The following is a 19402-nucleotide window of genomic DNA, read 5'->3' as shown; positions in this document are numbered from 1 at the left end:
ATGTAAAACATTTCCATCCACTTTTTTTTTTAAACGTAATTCCAGTATAGTTAACATGCAGCGCCATGTTAGTTTCAGACATACAATATAGTGATTCAACACTTCTGTACATTACTCAGTGCTCACCTCCCATCTTGATAAGCGTACTCGTCAGTCCCCACCACCTCCCTCCCCTCTGGTAACTATTGGTTTGTTCTCTATAGTTAAGAGTCTGTTTTTTGTCTCTCTTTTCTTCGTTCATTTGTTTTGTTTCTTAAATTCCATATGTGAATGGAATCGTATATGGAATCTTGCAAATGGCAAGATTTTATTCTTTTTTATGGGTAATAGTGCATTATATATATATATATATATATATATATATATATATATATATATATATCTCACCTCTTTTTTATCCAACCATCTATTGATGACTGCTTGGGTTGGCTCTCTCACAAGCCTGCTGATTTTTAAAATTCTAGGTTTGAAGCCCCACTAGTTGTAAGAATTTGCAAAATTCAACCCCTCTGATTTTCAAAGCCAAATTTTAGGAGGATTCATCTTCCCCATATGGGCTTCCTGGTGGAAGGTCTGCTCCTCTCCCCTTGCCACACCTACAGAGTCCTTCCCTCCTTTGCACAGTCTGGCAGATCTGTGTAGCTCCCGACAGTGTCTCCACCCTTTCTGAGCTCTTCAGTGTGGCCTCTTCTCTCCCTTTAGCTGTGGAAAGTCTGTTCTGCCAGTCTTCGAGTCCCTTTCTGGGTTATTTACACTGATGTGGGTGTTATCAAGTTGTATCCATGGGACGAGGTGAGCTTAGGGTCCTCTTACTCTGACATCTTCTGTGGAAGTCCCAATATTAATGGTGTTTGGGGTTATGCGTTTACCCTTGGTTTCATCTGACTTACATCTCTGTTTACTTAGTTATTTTTACTTTGTTGGTGTGGGTGAAATGTGAAGTGATTATCTTTTGCTCTTTTATATAGGGTGTGTTTGCTAGCATCAGTCCCTTAATTCACTGATTTGCATAAAAATTACCACTGGAAAGATTTAATTGGCCCCAAAATACCACTTGTAGTTTGATATACCCCACTTATTCTCACTGATGTCTCTATGCTGAACTAGAGATTTTTTTTTAATGCGTCACTCCTTTGAGTTCTAATTCATGAACTACTTCATCGCTGAGCTTATAAGAAAGAAATGTAAATCACTGACCTACTTGAAAACTCACTTTTTCTGAACAGCTTCTTAGTTCCTAATTCCCTTTGTGCCTGGCATATTTTACTTGTGTAGAGCTTGTGAACATTTGGATTATGACTCCAAAGCCTTGCCAACAAGAACACATGAAGGCTATGTTGTCACAGCGAGGGCTTTGTGTCCAATTAGCATCAACATATTAGGGTTGCTCGATTTGTGCATCTAGAAAGCCTACAGCCAGATGGGTGGGAATCCCAGGCCAAGTGTGCAGTGTGCGCTTACATCAAGATCGGTTCATTTGTTCACGGCCAATCATTGTGTGGATGTGTTTACAACAGAGTCCCTCAGGAAACCAGTGATTTCACAGGAATTCCTCACAACTAAGATTAAGAGCTAGGATGTTCCACACCCTCCTGCCCTCTTCTCCTAACTTGCCGGATTGAAAGTCTCTGGCTGAAATCTTTAGACCTTTTTCATTTAACAGTAGAGCCTCCATACCTCATGATGACTCATGGACTGTCACTAGCCCCCACCGAGATACTAAGGTACTATGACCTTTGGCCCTACCCAAATTAATATTTGTATGCAAGGTATGTGTTAATAGGAAGTTTTGGATAGATTAGATCATTTTATGTTGGATACTATTATGTTACATTACATAGTTTCATAATCAATATGAGTACCCAGACAAGGTGGCCTCTAATCAGGTTGTACCAACTATGTCAATATCAGTGGAGTAAGTACAGTAGGATCCACAGTAGATCTTAGGTCTACTGTCTCAGTTTTGAAAATGTGTCAATTCCCGATGAACAGAATCATTTTATGGTTGGGGAGAAGCTGTAGGGATGATAGTAAGAGAAACTGAAGTCTCATGAGGTTGAAATTACTTGGCCAGACTCTTAACAGCCGCACAAACGAAGGGAGGGCAGTTAGCCTTTCATAATTGATTCTGTACTCTTGTCATGACCCAGAACCTTTTCAACCCATCACTCTTGATAGTATCTCTTAATCTGCGTTGACAGTTGTGATGGAGACCCAGTTCCTGTTGCAGCCTTAGATGGCTTTGGGGGTGAGGTACAGTATACCTGTGTAGGATATAAAGTTCCCCTGGAAGCTACTCCCCCTTCCTAAACATGCTCCTGAGACCCTTCTTGCAGAACCAGAGGGCATTAGCCAATCAGAGCTTATATTATCGCAGCTTCGTTTGGTTTAGCTTTTTCCTTAAGGATGACCACGATAAGACTCCCAGCCCTAACCCGAAGAATGATCCCAAGCCTATCAGGAGTGACTCTCGCCTTGACCTCACAAAACTTCAACTCCCAAGATTTCTGAGAGTAAGAATGAGCAGAGGAAAGGATACTGCTGGACCTTGGAATCACACGGACTTGGGTTTGATCCTTGCTTCTGCCATGTGCCACTTGTGAGACTTACCTGAATTCGCTTCCTTATCTATGCAATAGTGACGGTAATATCCACTGCCCACTTCATAGCGTGAGACAGGAACGGAAAGTACACAGTCTAATCTGTGACGCTTACTTGTTGCTTCATACGGGTTTGTTCCCTTTCTCTAAAAGTCCTCGAGTGACAGACAACATTTTAGGGATAGGATAGTAGAATTGGGGAATATTTGTAGAGAGAGATCATTTTAAACATCCTGACAATTATGCAAGTGAAAGCAAAGGCCAGATATCGTCAACTCACTAAACGTGCCCGGAGACATGGTGCATGAGATCTAGTAGGATACATGTTAGGGGGAAAAAAGAAAAGGCAGTAAAAGCAACGGAATTTTAGCTGTTGTCCAAAAGAAGCTGTATCCAAGGAGCACTGTTTCATAGTGACATTTGGAAAAAGAAATCCTTGGGAGAGTGTTTCTGAGGGTTGAGCGTTCCCTTCTCCTTACTCTGAGGGAGTGTCAGCACACTGTCATCTCCAGGCTTTCTGAAAAGGGAGATAATGAGGGCAAAGCGTCTGCTCCATCCATTAGGAGTTCTAGGATACAGGTTAGTTCAGTGAGAGAAGGTTGGCCTCCTGGCAGAAGGTCAAGTTCCCTGAGCCTCTGAGGCAGGAAACTCTCTGAGGCAGCCCTACCTCTGCTAAGCACTGACCTGAGATGGGGGACTGACTTTGCGATAATCCCCAGATGACGGACCCAGCCGTGGGGCTTTTTTTCTACAAATCCTAGTCTGCTCTTTTGTTGTGAGAGTTCTCTCTTTTTTTTTTTCAGGGATCGAAAATATAGTAATGGTTGATAACCTGACAAATGTCTACGCTAAGTTCATATTAAGGGAGGAAGAAATTCCAACTGGATGTGCCATTGTCTGCTGCTTTGAGACTTTTTAAATACATATCCATCAGCAGCAGGTTTTCAGGTGGATTTTTTTAAGTCTTTTAAAAAAATGAACTCATGAACCACAAGATCATGATCTCAGCCTAAATCAAGAGTCAGATACTTAACCGACTGAGCCCCGCAGGCGCCCCCCCCCCCCCAGGTGGATTTTTATGCTGGTTTTTGCCATCATCTGTCCATCCCAACCTCCTTGGTCCCTTCTCCTGGTGTAATTATTGTAAGGGTCTTTTGTTGTTGTTGTTGTTGTTGTTGTTGTTTGCCTTGTGGGTATAGATTAGCCTAAGCATCTCTGAATACAAACCTCAGCTATAAGGAAAAACTTGCCCAGGGGACAGTGACTTGTGGATGTTCAGGTTCTCCAGATGGGCCATTGACTGTGGAGTTATGCTCTCCGCAACTTGCCCTTGCACGTGTAGCTGTGAACACACACAGATGAGAGGACATTTGGTTTTACAGCACTGGCAGGACCACAGTCTTTTCTCCCCATTAATGTTTCCAAAGAGCAAACTAAGTATCTACACCAAGGGTACTAACGCCTACGTAGAGCATCTGTTAAGAGTTTAAATCACTTAGGAGCATGACTCCCAAAATAACCAACACTGTTTCCATTTGTTTTGCCATCAAATATGGTGTATTAAATGCCCACAAATGTTGTCCTGGGTTTTGTACCAAGTAACTGAAAAGAGCCAGCAATGGCTCTTTGAGAAATCATGATTTAGAATTGCTGGAAGACGCTATGAATCTTGAGCTGGCTGCTTGTTTGTTGTGTTGCTTTCTCTCTTCCCATTTTATTTTATTTTATTTTATTTTTTTCAACATTTTTATTTATTTTTGGGACAGAGAGAGACAGAGCATGAACAGGGGAGGGGCAGAGAGAGAGGGAGACACAGAATCGGAAACAGGCTCCAGGCTCTGAGCCATCAGCCCAGAGCCTGACGCGGGGCTCGAACTCACGGACCGCGAGATCGTGACCTGGCTGAAGTCGGACGCTTAACCGACTGCGCCACCCAGGCGCCCCCTCTCTTCCCATTTTAATACCTGCGTGCATGTTGTCTCGCAAGCCTGCACCTTTAATATTTTCCCTGTGGTTCTTGTTGCATTGTCTCCTTTTGAGCAATCATTGGAAAGCACTAGGGAAACCTAGAGAGGGAGAAACTCCGAGACAAGCAGGGATGTCATTTTTGTCCCAAAGGAAAGGATTGGAGTTTCTTATCTGTGTAATCAGAAGCTTTTCGTAATCTTATTTTAAGATAATCCACCATGGGATCCTTGAGCCTTGGCTTGTATCAAGAGACATGTAAGCTTTACTCCTTCTTCAGCCTGCCGTGGCTCAAGGGTTGTATCAGGTAGACTACCAAGCATCTTGTGTGAAGCTTTGGTTGAGATGCCTGCCAGTTTACAGAGATCAATTAGTCATAGCGTGGGAAGAGAATTTTCAGTAGGTGCTCCAGGGGTTTATTGAATGGCACAAAGTAGGTTAAGAAGAGAAGGGAATGAGATATACAAAGGTATATTATCTTTTTAAAAAAGATCCTTATATCACATTCTTTCTGATAATTGTGGGAATCTAAGGTATGTTGAAAGCTTCGTTGATATGCCAATGACAGCGTATTTTCAAACCTACTTTAAGTGATTTCTTACACAGCCAATTCTTTGCTAAAAGGAGGCACATTTTCTTTGCTGAAAATATTTGTTTTAGGTTGTTGGAGACTTCGTTGTTGCCACAAATGATTATCTTGAAATTCACAGGGTTGTGTTTGTAGCCTCAACTCCTCAGGACCCTCAGGCTGTCTGGTCGGGCTGAGCTTTAGAGTTCCAAACCGAATTGTAAAGACGTGACGTTTAGGAAATGGGGAGATAAATAAGAATGTGTAACTAGAAAATTGCTGTATCCAGAAAGGCTTAAATTCCCACAGCTAAATAAAGTCTTGCTTTTATACTTAAAAGGATTAATACTGAAGGATGGAACCGCTACTACCTGCTTCTCCTAAATGTCAAAACACTGAAAATTACTGAGAAATTAGCCGTCGCCAAGTGAGTTCCAAATCCTGAGTGGAACTGAACGCCTTGTGGTTTTGTGTCTCCAGGAGTGTTGGCACGGTGCTCAGTAGGGTGTATGCTGGGTATTCGGAAGGAGATAACAAGAGAAGGGAAGGAGAGAGGGCGAAAAGAAGCACAAAGGAAGCAGTAAGGGAGAAAGAAGTGTAAAATAAATAGACTGCAAGAGAGTTTGTTTTGTTAAAACACACGAGCGTGTGCGCACACAGACACACACATCCACACAGCACACAGAGAAGTTGAGGGACTTGTCTAACTCACACAGTTGCTCACAGACCTGGAACCAGAATATGGGTATATCTTGATACTATATCTCCTTCTTGTCTCTCAGCTTCACAGGGGAAATTATTCCACAAGCATTCTGAATTCTTTGAAAAGAATTATAAGAAAATAATGCGTAGATTGAAATGTCCTTGGAAGAGAATCCATGTCTCAAACTGAGTGATTTAGGCTTAAGGGAGCCAACTAAGATTTTGAAAGGCCCCAGAAAGGTTATATTTCATAGAAGGGAAGAAAATATGTTGAGGACATCTGGAAAGAAATTCAAGTTATTTCTCTGGTATTTCCTTAAAATATTTTTAATTTTGCGGCAAAATAATACACTGGCAGGCTCACATCTTACATTCTCATCCAAATTTGGACTTCTCATCCCTCCTTAGCTTCATTTTTTCCCCCTTTTTTCTTTCTTTTTGAAGTTCCCACATCCTTCTTTTCTCTCCTTGCTTGCTCTGCTTGGATTCCAACTCTGCTTGCTTTCACAACTGCCTTCGTATTCGTTCTCACATCTGTTATTTTCCTTGTGCTTTTCCTTTGCTATCTATCCTGCAGCTCTTCCTCGCCTTTTCCCCTAACCTCCTTTCCCCTGGTACTTTTCTACTGGTTTATTCGTCAGTTTCCTGTCTCTGGTTGGCATTGATCCCCGCCTTCCCCAGCCCCACCCCCCTCCCAGCCCCGCTCCCACGTGTTACTCTCCCTCCTCCAAGGTTTGCTAAGGGCAGACTGTCACTGTCTGAGATAGGACTGAGCGCTTTCCCATTATGCAATTCAGCATACCCGGAAACAGCTGTTAGGACTGTTTTGTTTCCCCCGGAGGCTCACTTTTCCAGAAAACAAACTGCTACTGGATGCTTCCGTGGCGTTGGAAGGTAGTTTGCTTGGATTGGACTTGACATTTTAGGATCTGGATTTCTGATCACTTTCTTCTCAAAATCTCAACCTCGGTATGTTATTCCAGGGTAGTTTTCCTTGGGACTGTGTCGTTTTCTTTACCAAGAGACAGCAGATCAAGAGAAATATTTATACAGTTTTAATTTTATTTATTAAGGTATTTCCTACAGAAAAAGTGACCCATTTTAAAGGTATGACTTGAGGAATTTGTGTAACATGTACAGTTCCTTAACTACCACCCACTATCAAGAGGCAGAAGGATCCCCTCATCCTAAGAAGCTTCCTTGTGCCATTTTGTAACTCCTCTTCCTTCACTCTCCATCACAGATCTGCTTTCTGTCACTGTGGTGTTGTGTTTGAACAGATTTAAGCTGTCGTTTCTTTTGGATAAATTTCTAGGAATGGAACTGCTGAGTTGTATGATAAGTATGTCTTTAATTTTGTAAGATGTCGTGATAGTGTCTCCCAAAGTTATCCTTACCATTTTTCATTCTCAACAGCAGTGTACGGGAGCTTCATTTACTCCGCACCCTCTCCGGCACTTGTTACTGTCAGTCTTTTAACTGTAGCCAATCTAATTAGTGTGGAGTCACAACTCATTGTGGGTTTTTTATTTTTTATTTTTTTTTTAACATTTATTTATTTTTGAGACAGAGAGAGACAGAGCATGAACTGGGGAGGGTCAGAGAGAGAAGGAGACATAGAATCTGAAACAGGCTCCAGGCTCTGAGCTGTCAGCACAGAGCCCGACGCGGGGCTCGAACCCACGGACCGTGAGATCATGACCTGAGCCGAAGTCGGACGCTTAACCGACTGAGCCACCCAGGCGCCCCACTCATTGTGGTTTTAATTTATATTTCCCTAATGACTAGTGATACTGAACACATTTTAACGTATCTATTGCCCATTTGTATACCTTCTTTTGTGAACTGTTTGTTCAAATATTCGCTTATTTTTAATTGGCTTGTCTGCCTTCTTGAATTGTTAGAGTTCTTTTTTTTAATGCTCATTTATTTTGAGAGAGAGTGCACGAGCACAAGTGGGGGAGAGGCAGAGAGAGCGAGGGAGAGAGAGAATCCTAAGCGGTTCCTTGCTGTCAGTGTGGAGCCCAAAGCAGTGCTCGATCTCACAAACTGTGAGATCATAACCTGAACAGAAATCAAGACTCATACACTTAACCAACTGAGCCATCCAGGTGCCCCAAGAGTTCTTTATATATTTTGGATACAAGCTATTTGTTGGATATGTATTTTGCGAATATTTTCTCTCAGTCTATTGCTTGTATTTTTTTTCTTAACTGTATCTTTTGGATAAAGTTTTTAGCCTTGATGAAGTCCTCTTTAGCAATTTCTTTTAACTTGTATAGTGCTTAAGAAATCATTGTTTAAGAAATCTTTACCTAACCCAGTGTCACAAATATTTTTTACTATGTTTTTTCTAAAATTTGTAGCTCCTATATTTAGCCCCATAAACCATATAGACTTAATTTTTTAATGGTTTTATAAGGTTGAGGCTCAAAGGTTTTTTTGTTTTTGTTTTTGTTTTTTTGATACAGATATCCAGTTGATTTAGCATCATTTGTTGAAAAGTCTCTTTTCCCCCATTGAATTACCTTAGTGAATTCCATTTATTGCCTTAAATTTCTGGGTCATGATGGTGCCATCACTTGCTCATGATACATTGTACTAATTATATATTCTTTATTCAATTTGGTAATATTTTGTTAAGAATTTTTTTTTATTTTGGATCTGCTGGTCTTTAGTTCTCTTTTCTTGTGATGTCTTTGGCTGACCAGGCATCAGGGTATTATTAGTCTTATAAAATGAGTTGGGATGTGTTCCATCTTCCTCTGTTTCTGAAGGAGTTGGTTAGGACTGACATTGTTTCTATATTTGTTTTCAAAATATAAAGATAAACGCAAAGAGAATGATATACTGAGTGTACATATCCACATACCTCCCTCAACCCTTTTCAAAGCAGTCACGTAGGGGAAATACATTGATCTGGTGATTTTCCCAATTTGGGAAGATTTCCCAATTTCCCCAAATTTCCCAATTTGTTCCCATTGATTTGTTGATTTTTCCCAATTTCCCAGAGTAAAAATTTGTAGTTTTGTTATCTAAGATCACTTTTTTGTTTTGCAGATTTGGGAATCAAGTCAAATTCTTGACTCATGGTCATTTTCTAAACAGTCCTCTGAAATTTGGAAGAATAAGTATATCTCTGAAACGGTTCAGTTTTCTGCCAATCACGAGTTATCCCCAGGAAGATGTGGTTGGTTACTAAACACATTTAAGAAACTGACACTTGTCTGGATGTGAGTCCACACGTGTTAGAAATGGCTTTTACTCTCAAGAACTTGTGCCCTCCTCTTGCTCATTAGTAGATTGTTCTTATTTCCTTTTTTACCATCCTGACTCATCATTACAGCTTTTACCACATGCAGCCTCTGGCAGTCAAAACTCTTAAGAAGCAACAGTCTCCTTGAATGTACCTGTGTCCTTTGTAGAGTGCGTAGGGGATGATGGTTTTTGCCCTACTGTGGTGGATTTCAGAGGCATGCACGCGTACACACACAGTGTGGCTCATCGTAAATTTAATCACATTTCTGTGATTAATGTTATTTTTCAAATGTGTTTTGTTTATTTCAACAGCGGCACTGGTAGTGTGGGTTTAATGTGGTTAGAAAAAGCAGCTTCTTTTTCTCTACTCTCTCACATGCTAATCTTATTTGCCATTGGTGAGGGGAGCATATGAAGTCAACGCTTCATGACATTTGATAAATACATTACCACCGTACACTGTGAGAAGCAACAAGAGACTCGAAAGCCTTGCTCCCTAGTGAAATAAAATCAGATTATTGTCCTCATAAACCATTTCTCTTCCTTAGGCTTCTGGAGTCATTGCTGCCATGTTGAGCATGGCTACTCTCTCTGGAACTAATGAAACTCTTGGCCATTATTTTTAATAAAATGGAAAATAGAGTTTGTTATCCAAATAATTTAATTAGCTTTACGTTGAAAATATCAATGGTATGTGACAACAAAGGCACACCTTTTCTTCTTTGGTGAGAGCAGATATATCTTTATATCCAGTTATTTCAGAGGTGCTGTGGAAACTGTAACTTCTCTCCCTTCTCTATTCTTCGGTGCTGACCCCAGGTTGGGTTCGGGGCTGCTGTTTCTCACCAGGCTGTGGCAGCTACAAGGAGAGAGTTCTGTGTACTCTGGCTGCTCAGTGAATTTTATTGATTTATGAAAAAAATTGTTTAATGTTAATTTATTTTTGAGAGAGAGAGACAGAGCACAAGAGGGGGAGAGACCGAGAGAGAGGGAGACACAGAATCCGAAGTAGGCTCCAGGCTCTGAGCTGTCAGCACAGAGTCCAACGCGGGGCTTGAACTCATGAACCAGGAGATCATGACCTGAGCGGGAGTCAGATGCTTAACCGACTGAGCCACCCAAGGCGCCCCTCGGTGAATTTCATTTAATGATTTAGTCATCAAAAAACTGAAAACCACTTGATGTTTACTAACAGAATCTCTGAAGCTACAATAATGAGAAGAAAAAAGTGAAGGGCATTCTATAATAATATAGTGGTAACATTTAGTTTTCCAAATGAGTTAAAATGCCAGCGGTGGTAACGTTGTGACCTTTTGGATGAAAATATTGTCGTCTTCATTCTCTACACAGTATCACTAGGAAGCCAAAAGTGATGAATATGTAAAATGATAAATTCATTCTATTTACTTAAAGCAGCTCTTTCAAGTATTATTATTAGGGGCACCTGGGTGGCTCAGTCGGTTAAGTGTCCTACTCTTGATCTCAGCTCAGGTCATGATCTCATAGTTCGTGAGATCAAGCCCCGTGCCAGGCTCTGTGCTGACAGTGGGGAGCCTGCTTGGAATTCTAAACAAACAAACATAAGTAATAAATAAACTGAAAAAAAAAAACATTTAAAGTAGTAATGTTAAATGGGTGGTATTAAAATGGAATTAAAGAAAGAAGAACTTCAGTTGTATCCTTAAAGTGAACCCAACTCTTAGCCAGACATCCCTTGATTGCAACTCTTAAGTATACATGATAGAGAGAGAATATAAGTGTCGCCAACCCAGAAGACTAAATGATGTTGGGTTATGTTTTAAAGCTTAACTATAAGTTTTGATAATCTTGGTTACGTTATTCTGGGTTCTTAACCTGTCCTACAGAGGTATAATATTTTACAACGGAGACAGAGTAGAAGGTTATACTGGTATTTTGAGGTCTAGTATTCCTTGAATTCTTAATTTTACATCAGTTCCCGATTATCCACAGGGATGGAAGCTGGGCTGGATTTTTCTAAGCAGTTGATAATTCCAAAATCAATTGCATTTGCCTGGGGGATGAGGTAAAAGAGGTCAGCCGAAATATATAGCCAAGCACGCACATGAGGACACTAAAAACCTCTGGCCCTGACCTTGACTTTGGCCTTTTCCCAGTTCTCTTGGGTGCTGATGGTTAAGTGTTATTGAAAAGAAGGTTAGATTCTTCTTCTCTTCAAAGATAACCACACACATGACTCACATGTTGAGTTCTCTCTCCAGTCACGGTGAAGGCTTTACAGTGGTGCCTCTATATCATCCAGCCCATAGCCCTGGAATTGAATTTGAGAATGGGAGAGTGCATGGCCACCTCAGGGATGCTGGTGACCAGGCAGAAGTAGAGACAGTCTGTTTCCAATTGTGCAGCTTACTTTTTATTTAGGTCCTTTGTACATCAGTTTGTACTCTTTAACGGGGATCATCATACTTGCCTTGCCAATGCCACATGCTAATGAAAGTTACGTTATTAACCTAAGATTTTCTTTTTTTAATTCCGCACTATAAAAAAAAACATGCTGCATAAAAGTTTTTATTTGCTTCTCAAGATAATAGGTTCTGTATTTTTAGAGGAAAGGCACTGCGTGAATTTAAATGCACATCATGATATACTTCAAAGCTTATAATAAAAATCCTATATATGTAGCTTAATTATTCTATCCTAATTAGCCTGATGCTGCCTTTTTACTGCACCCTTGTACATTCAATATGTTACTTATTTTATTTGAACAAGATTGACCTGAAGGCATAACTACAATGCTGTCACTTAAATGTAGTTCTTCAAGTAGAGGTCCTCAGAATTGTATTCTCTTAGGTAGAAGAATGACCCAACTCCCAGGGTAAAGCCAAAAAAAGAATGGCCTCGTGCGTTGCTCTGCACAGTGTATGTAGGTGAACGAAATCAGCAGGCTTCTCTTTATCCTACGTGTCCATAAAAAGCTTTTGAAAGGTCAGGATTCCAGGGAGACTTCTTTGTTGCCGGCATCTCAGTTTTCCCCAGGCTGTCCTTGGCGGATGCATTTATTGCCTTTCCGCTGGGTAGCAATAAGGTCACACTCTCTGGGGGGTGCGCAGGAAACTGGGACAGATGGACAGAGCCAGACGATGGATCAGAACGTTAGAGAATAGGGCCAGGTAAACAAGGAGCGGGCGTTACAGAGAGAAAAGGACCAGCATGTCTTGTATTATAATTGAACTGCCTTTCCAATTAATAAAATCAATGGGTGGCTCTGTTTAACGTCTCCCACATTTATACACTGGCCTCCGTTCCTACTGCTTTTCCTTTAGCTTCAATTACAGTCTTCAACGTGTTAACTCTAAAGGGGAGACTTCAGGAGGCAGGAAGAAATGTGTGAGACGCCTGGCGTCTGGGGATCATAATGGGCCACATCAAAGCCCTGTAAAAGTCCCTCTATCACCCCATTGTCACAGCACTGGTGTTTGTGAAGAAACAGAGGAGGGTCTCCCTCACTGCTCAACCTTAGGTTTCAAAACATCCTTGTAATATTGGCAACTGTGTTTTTACTTTTGCAGTAACTGAAATGCAGGTCGGTCGCCTCTTCCTCTGCTCTAAATTGAAGGTGGTATTTCTGAGTTCAGCAATTTGTGTCAAAACCCAGGCTGACTGGCTTATGGAAGAGCTTCTCTTGAAGGGCAAACATTGAACATTATTATTAAAATGTTAATTTCTATTAGGACTCCATAATCTAGGCTGGCTGTTTTTTTTTTTTTTTTTAGCGCAATTCACTGTATGGATTTTCTTTTTTGGTGAAGCTTTGTCTGGATTAAATCTCAGGTATCCTGTGGATTGCCTCACTTCCCTCTGCAGCCTGGTAGGGAGTGGGACCAGCTGGTGTAATTCAATTGACCTCTTTACACTGTTTTATACTCCTTTTTTTTTTTTTTTTTTAACATGAACTAGCTGTACATAACAAATTTTCTATGGAAAAGCTTTTGTTCCTTTAACATGCAGGAGTCTGCCTGGGGCTCCATGAGGTCAATGTTCATTCGGTTCATGGCCCTGATCCAGAAATATTTTTTAAGCCCATCTATTCTTAAAAGAGAGAAATACATACCACATACACACACACACACACACACACACACACACACACACACCCTATAGTTTCATGCTTCTGCTTTCTGTAGTTCTATTACTATTCTTAGATAGGATTTCTTCTCCCAAATTTAACGGGAATGTTTGAATATACTCAGATCTTAAGAATATGAGTGAAGGGTATGATTTGATAAGGCTGAAAACAAACAAACAAGAAAATAAAACCTTTTGGTTTTATTCTTTGTTTTGTTTTGTTTTGTTTAATTATTAATTTTATTTTGAGAGACAGAGCTTGCACAAGCAGGTTAGGGGCAGAAAAAGAGGCAGAAAAGAGAGATTATCCTAAAAATGCTCTGTGTGGTCAGCACAGAGCCAGACATGGGGCTTGATCCCATGAACCATGAAATCACGACCTGAGCCGATGAGCGTCAAGAATTGGACACTCAACCAACTGAGCCACCCAGATGGCCCCCTATTTTGTTTAATACTAGAAGACGTGTTGGAAGGAGAACATTAGCAGTAAGGACACATGCTAATAGAACCTGTTAAAAATTAAACTGCCATTACAATAACATGCTTGGTTATAAACCGCTTTATGTACTTTCAAATGTACTCCTTTAATCTTCTGAATACCATATACGTCAGTACAAAACAAGCTCGTTTCATAGCCTACAAATAGTATAAGCATTTGGTATAGTGAAATCTTACAAACACTTCTCTCTTTGGCTAAGTTGTGTAACAGATTGAATGCAGGTCAGTTATTTAGCAGAATAGATGATCAATTATTATAAATCTTGATCTTTTTTTAAAACAAAAAGCATATACCAAGCTGAGAAAGAAATTTACTTACAGTAAAATAATAATGGCATTTGATTTTTTTTCCATTGCCAATTACCCAATATCTTTGTTGCTGCAGAATAAACCAAAGGTATTTTCTTTTACCAGATAACTTAATAATTTCTTCCATTGGCTCTGCAAACTATTTATAACTACCCTACCCTCATGCTAAACAAACAAACAAACAAACAAACAAACAACAAAATGGAACTCATGAGTGGAAGAAAAACCTGACAACTTCCAGTTCAGCTTTGGTGGAAACTTCCTGAGATCCTAAAGCTGACAACCAGCCATCTTCTGGGTAATAGGAATCAAATACTATCTAAGTTCTAGGTGAGTGAAAATTAAACTCTTCATGCTGAAATTTGTGCTGATTGGGTATCCAAATATATGACCTTTCAAATATCAACTTTGTTTTCATCACCATGGTTTCCATTGGAATATCAAGGATACTTCTCATTCCAGGGTCACCACTATCCAGTTACTTTATACTTACAATCTCATCTGTTTATATAACTGGCCTAAGTAGAATAGAATATAGAGAAGGTAACAGGTCACAAAATGGTCCATAATGCTTTGAAATGTATCCTGTTAGCTATAGCCTTATGAACTTGCTATTTGACTGCTTTTGACCTATAGAAGTGGCATTCTCCTAGATCACACCCCGCTATTTAATGGTTCAAGTTAAGAAACTACCCACTGAGTACTAACAGGACAGAGATTAGTGTTGTGATAAGAGCATGAACTGTGGAGTAAGTCAGTCCTATGTTTTCCTCCAGATTCTGGTGCTAAGACTCTAAACTTAGGCCAAGTTATCCACCTTTTCTGAGACCAGATTTTCATTGAGAAAACCGAGATAACACGACCTACCTTTCTCTGCTATTTAGAGAATGAGAAATAATACATGAAAAGAAAATACCATAGTATGTAGGACTTTATATATAACTGATAAAGAAGATTTGTTTTCTTCTTATTTTTTATTTATGTATTCCAGACACTGCTAAATATAAGAGGTAGGTAATGAATTGAAAACTGAATTCATGGGGCGCCTGGGTGGCGCAGTCGGTTAAGCGTCCGACTTCAGCCAGGTCACGATCTCGCGGTCCGTGAGTTCGAGCCCCGCGTCAGGCTCTGGGCTGATGGCTCAGAGCCTGGAGCCTGTTTCCGATTCTGTGTCTCCCTCTCTCTCTGCCCCTCCCCCGTTCATGCTCTGTCTCTCTCTGTCGCAAAAATAAATAAACGTTGAAAAAAAAATTAAAAAAAAAAACTGAATTCATGAAAATGAGTTTGAATTTTTAAGAATGTAAGCATCTCTCTCAATAGATAGGTGGAGAGATAGGGAGATGTACCTACGCATCAGTCCACATTTGCACACATACGCACATACATGCAGATGCTGTTTTAAGCCTTTTAAGTGGATACTTTCCTCAAATGACTTAGCACATTCATGACTTGTTAAATGGACGAACCAAACAAAATATGAACTTTCTTGAATGAATGAGACATCAGAACAACTATCCATTCTGCCATGTATGGAATACTGTGATGCCCGCAGGACCTACTGGGCTGTGGTAGATCTTGCTCAACTTCCAGAATATTGTGCTTTTTATTGGCCAGTTTTAGTATATTTTCTATTTTCTCTACTGTCGTGGCCATTATTTCTCTCTGTTCTCATTGCAAGTCCTAACCCCCACTTACTTATGGTTTCTAATATTCTTTGGATTTAGAAATAGGTCACTAGGCCTGTCATAATTTTAGGTAAAGTATAAAAGCAAATAATCTTTGAAGTTGTTGGTACAAAAAGCTCTCCTCCAAAGCACAGCGGAGCGTTCTGGTGCTTCTGTCTTGTGACTTAACTCACCAGTTTTGTTATGTTTCAAATAGGTGACATTGCCAGATAGGTATTTGTGGATAAGTGAGATTCCAGAGTAAGAAACCAGGGATGGTAAATCTGATGCAGAGCTGGTAGAAATTACCAAACTATTCCATTTTAATTTGGAATTCTTTCTTATTTATTTTTTCCCTTCGCAATCATTGAATCCTTCACTATTAGCCTTGGGTGGAGTTATATTACCTCTAGGTTGACAGAGTCTCCCTCACTTTTCAGTGCAGCTTCATAGTGCCTACAGGGATAAAAAGCTTAGCTACTTGAATATTTGGCTCGTTATCTATATATCCCTCTTACATTTTGTCCCTAAAAATAAGCTCCACCATATAAATTCAAGGTAGAGCAGTGTGTAACATAAACTTAGGCTCGTTTTTCATTCTAAACCTTGAAGTGAATGTTAAATATTTCATAGTCATGATATTTTTAATTAAAAAAAAATTTTCAACGTTTATTGTCAAGAGACAGACAGAGCACAATGGAGGAGGGGCAGAGAAAGAGGGAGACCCAGAATCAGAAGCAGGCTCCAGGCTCCACACTATCAGCACAGAGCCCCATGCGGGACTCGAACCCATGAACTGCAAGATCATGACCTGAGCCGGTCGGTGCTTAACCAACCCAGCCACCCAGGCGCCCCATAGTCATGATATTTCTTAAATGGCAAAATTGGACATCAACTTTTGTAAATAATATTGTAGAAAAATTATAGTCCTTGTAGCCCTTTATAAAAGTAAAAATTTCTTGGGGCGCCTGGGTGGCGCAGTCGGTTAAGCGTCTGACTTCAGCCAGGTCACGATCTCGCGGTCCGGGAGTTCGAGCCCCGCGTCAGGCTCTGGGCTGATGGCTCGGAGCCTGGAGCCTGTTTCCGATTCTGTGTCTCCCTCTCTCTCTGCCCCTCCCCCGTTCATGCTCTGTCTCTCTCTGTCCCAAAAATAAATAAAAACGTTGAAAAAAAAATAAAAAAATAAAATAAATAAATAAATAAAAGTAAAAATTTCTTTATTAGCTTAGCTGATTTAGAATTAGGTGTTATTTTCTTGGGTTTGACACTAAAGTACATTTCAAACATCTATGTGCTTAGTGCATATTTATTTATTTATTTTTAATTTTTTAAATGTTTGTTTTTGAGAGATGGGGGGGAGTGGGGGAGAGGCAGAGAGAGAGGGAGACACAGAAGCTGAAGCAGGCTCCAGGCTCCTAGCTGTCAGCCCAGAGCCTGATGCAGGGCTTGAACCCCTGAACTGTGAGATCATGAACTGAGCCAAAGTTAGAGGCTCAACCGACAGAGCCACCCAGGCGCCCCGCTTAGTGCCTATTTAAGTGCAACTGTCATGAAATACAGTAAGGAATATCACTGCTCATCAGCTCAATTTCTAGTTGACTTGGACTTCTGTTTCAATGAGCAGTAGATGTGTCAGATGCCTTTGAAAAGCTTCTCCCTCTAACCGTGAGCTAAGTAGCACCTTCTTTGGCTCTACTGAAACTGCAAACCAGAAATAAGGTTCCATTTTTTGCACCCACATGGTTGAAGCAGTTTTAGGAGGTATGACTACGTTGGCATCAGGGTCTCTCAGATCAGATGACTCCTGATGCCTGATGCACCTGCTCACATGGTTTTGCAGCTCCAACTGGCCAACTTCCCCTCAGGCTCTTCTCATTGCAAATCCAATCCTATTAGTTGTTTTCCCTTCAAAAAACAGAGCATTACTCTTCCTTTTCGTCCTGAAATAAACTCATTAAGGAATTTATGATAGCCTTCCAGTAAATGATTTCTGTTACAGGCAGTTTAAGTATTTCCAACGGATCTTGTCAGATTAGCATAAGTAAATCAGAATTCATCACCTTTCTGGATTTAGAGTTCCTCTCATGAATGATGGTTTAAACAGCCCCAAATTCCATTAAAAAGAATTATAGCCATGTGATTTCTATTAATAAGGCTTTCCCATGTCTAAACATAGAGTAACCATCAGACATTATGATAGCAATTTTGTACATAAAGTTGTACATTGTTTACAGAAAATGAAAGTTGAGATATTGGAGGAAATGATGAATTTCTAGAGCATGTAACGCCTGGTCTTACTTTTTATCATTACAGAAACTATTCAATGTACCAGATTCTTTAGCTAACATTGTTCCTGCCTCTTCCAAGTGCATTCTCAATTTCACACTCTTCCTCATTTTTCTACTTGATGAATAAATGTGCACAATGTATTACAGGCAAGGCTCCCCCGCAGGAACACTGGAACTCAGAATGTTACGTTATGCTGTTTAAGATCTAAATCCAGGGGCGACTGGGCGGCTCAGTCGGTTGAGCGTCCAACTTCGGCTCAGGTCATGATCTCACAGTCTGTGAGTTTGAGCCCCGTGTCAGGCTCTGTGCTGACAGCTCAGAGCCTGGAGCCTGCTTCAGATTCTGTGTCTCCCTCTCTCTCTCTCTGCCCTTCCCCTGCTCATGCTGTGTCTCTCTCTCTCTGTCTCGAAAATAAATAAAAACATTAATAAGAAAATTTTTAAAAAAAGATCTAAATCCAGCACACAAAAGCCTATTTAAATCAGAATGCACTCCGGAATAACCATTCTATCAAACTTAGTCACCTTGGAGAACATTATTTCTATGAAAAGATAGACTTCTAAATTAAATGCAACCGACAAATCTAGTCTTGGCTGAAACTCTGTGGCTTTGAGATCTGTGCCTTGAGGAGATGCCCACAGATCTGAATGTGTGATTGCCATGGCCCTGGGCTTGCTACTGTGGAGGAGATGAGGCATTTGGTAAGAGCGTAATGCCAGGAATTACAATGAAGATAGAAAGAAGATAGAAAGATAGAAAGGAAAGATAGAAAGATAGAAAGGATTTGAACTGAGGGAGGAAGAATGGAAAAACAACCCCAAAGGAGTTCCCTTCCCTTCCTGTCTGCCTTCCTGCCCTTTAGCCTTTCTGTTTCTCACTTTCTAGCCCTTTCAAAATTATGGGGAGTTTATGGAGAGTGGAGAAGAGCAATGGCCCACACACTGTACCTGCTGGAGGATGCCACGCCCTCTAGTGGCTTCCTTCTCTTTTCCTCCTCTGCCCTTCAAGACCTCACCCCTGAAGTGACTGGTTCAGATGAGAAGTGGGTGGCGAGGACTGAGCGTGTGTGGAAAACCTGCTCAGTGTGCTTTTGAAGAGGCCCAAAGCCCAGGAGCAACAGGTTTGGGAAGGGGAGTCCTTTGTCGGGCTTTCTGGGCTTACAGATCTCGGCAGTTCTGGGTAGGGTGCTGTTGCTTGCCATTTTGGACACAAAATGAACGGATACTCTCCAACTCAAGAATTTGAGGTCTGATTTTGCCTTTGAGGTGGGATTTAATGAATCTAATGAAAAATTGGCACTTTGACTACAGTTCTTTTAAAGACCCTGATTCCTAGGCTAGATATAACATCTTCAACGGAAGGAAGGAAGGAAGGAAGGAAGGAAGGAAAGAAAAAGAAAAAGAAAGAAAGAAAGAAAGAAAGAAAGAAAGAAAGAAAGAAAGAAA

General features: G+C 40.6%; 1 protein-coding gene and 1 long non-coding RNA gene across 3 annotated transcripts in view; both read left to right on the top strand.

The window, feature by feature from the left end:
* The window catches only part of LHFPL6 (LHFPL tetraspan subfamily member 6), a 251789-nt gene that overhangs the window by 135833 nt on the left and 96554 nt on the right, over window positions 1–19402 (top strand). The gene's annotated exons all lie outside the window — the stretch shown is intronic.
* LOC121012882 (uncharacterized) lies at window positions 4561–9130 on the top strand. The gene is made up of 2 exons (XR_005782375.1): window positions 4561–6804; window positions 8896–9130. It is a non-coding gene; the product is annotated as an uncharacterized LOC121012882 (long non-coding RNA).

The sequence above is a fragment of the Herpailurus yagouaroundi genome, unplaced genomic scaffold (assembly GCF_014898765.1).
Source record: "Herpailurus yagouaroundi ecotype Mexico unplaced genomic scaffold, PumYag 197, whole genome shotgun sequence".
NCBI classification, from domain to species: domain Eukaryota; kingdom Metazoa; phylum Chordata; class Mammalia; order Carnivora; family Felidae; genus Herpailurus; species Herpailurus yagouaroundi.
The sequence above is the reverse complement of the archived record's forward strand: the minus strand, read 5'-3'. Positions and strand labels throughout refer to the sequence as shown.